Below are 1,968 nucleotides of genomic sequence, written 5' to 3'. Positions count from 1 at the left end.
CAGCACCTCTTCCTCCCTGTTAGCATCCCTGCCACAGCTCTGGAAACTGGGTTCATTAACCATCTGGGCTTAAAAGACAAGAAATGATACCCAATATCCACCACCTTTGATCTTCCCTCCTGGCTCGTGTAACCATGGCAAAGGAGTCTATGCTAGCGTCTGATATTGCACAGTTCATGCAAGACCCCATCCATTTCCTGATTAAACCACTCAATGCAGACCTATGTAGCCTTCACATCTTTCTGAGTCTCACCTTAGCATTGCCACTGGTAAGAAGTCAGGATTTTGTGCCTGGACTGAGACGGGAACGCATTTTGCTCCAGTCTGTGAATGATACCTGCGCCTGCTGCTCCCCGCCTTCCTTCAGTGCCTGCTATGCGGCTCATTGATGGGAGGATGGAGATAGTACGGGAAACCCACGCAGGCAGCTGTCAGAAAGCGAGCTTACTATAAAAGCAACATATGCTGCACTGAATTACGAGACCTTCATATCACTACAAGAGGCGCTTAAAATATTCTGGAATTTAATTACAAGACTGTATATGTTTTAATGCATGAATGTATAATGCAGACTTGGGCTGTAACAAGGGAAAATCTTCTTCCACTTGCACTTGAAGGTGCTGGAACGGAAAATCCTGGAGGATGCGTGAGGCCAACGAGTTTGGATCCACAAAGCCTCATTGCTAGCAGCCGGGATGCCACCACAGATGGGTGACATCCCCTGGTGCTCTGTGTCTGGAACTGATGAGCCAAATGAAGGCACATTTATAATGAGGATGTGCACACAAATCTAAATTATCAAAGATATATCGGCAGCTATGAAGCTGTTTGGGTTGAACCCTTTCAAAAATGTTGGGTTTTTTTTTTTTTCTAAAAATGCTTGCATGGACTTGAACAACTCATCCCTTTTCCATGTCACCTGTCCTGATCTCATGTGGTCTTCATCAGATGAGGAGTCATCCCCGACTAAAAAAATTACATTCCACCAAGTTAAATGCCTTGTGTATTGTGCCTACAAAAATGAAGATGCACTTAACATAACAACGTGGTTATTAGCTTAATGACAGGAAGAGAAAATCTAGGGAAGACAATTAAAGCACTGCTACTGCAGAATGGCCCTGAGGAAAGATCCCTGTGTCCAGGATACTCATAAAGGCTACTCGGCCCCCAAGATTTCCTGGCAGGCATCACACTGGCATGGGATTAGCATTACAGCAGTTAACACGACACAAGACAGGGAACCTGGATGGATGCCACACTGATTTGTAGTAGATTATTATTGTTTTCCTACTTTAATTAACATAGAGAACTCAAATGAGAAAAGAGAGCATGTGTATTTTCCAAGCAAAGAAACAACTACTTGGCAAAGACTTTGATCCGCAAGCAGGGATGCAAGGATTGGACTGGAAAACTATTAACCGTGAGCCAGAGCATCCTCTCTGTTTGTAAAAGCTGGGAATGGTTCAATATTCCTGCCCATAAACCCGTGGACAGGCCAGGGTGAGCCTATGCAGCAAGCCTAGGGTTTTCGGGATGTACAAGAAAGCCAGAGCCACCATTCCCAGGTTTGACAGAGGGACATTTGCTGGTCTCTTCCAACTTTCCATCAGTCAGCATTCCCACCACGGCTTCCCTGGCCAGTTCAGAAGCATGGCTGAGACGGCACGTGCCCAAGGGCTGGAAGGTGTAATTTAGCACAAAGTTATCAAAAAGGCACTTAGCTGACAGCCAGCTCAGACATGAGGTTTGCAGTTTAAAATATGGAGACGGAGAACACACACGTCATGCCAGGTAAGCCAAGCAGTGACTCATCCTCTGCAGCTACGTCACACTCGGGATCTTTCTGCAGGAAATGCTTACTGGGAAAAGCAATGCAATCACTGTATTTGGCTCATTTTAAGGCTGGAGAGAAACCAGGACTACAGCTGGAATTGCTGCTTGGGGCTTGTCGGGGCTTTTGTCACTTGA

The sequence above is a fragment of the Nestor notabilis genome, unplaced genomic scaffold (assembly GCF_000696875.1).
Source record: "Nestor notabilis isolate BGI_N333 unplaced genomic scaffold, ASM69687v1 scaffold13746, whole genome shotgun sequence".
NCBI classification, from domain to species: Eukaryota; Metazoa; Chordata; class Aves; order Psittaciformes; family Psittacidae; genus Nestor; species Nestor notabilis.
Note: the sequence above shows the minus strand (reverse complement) of the source record.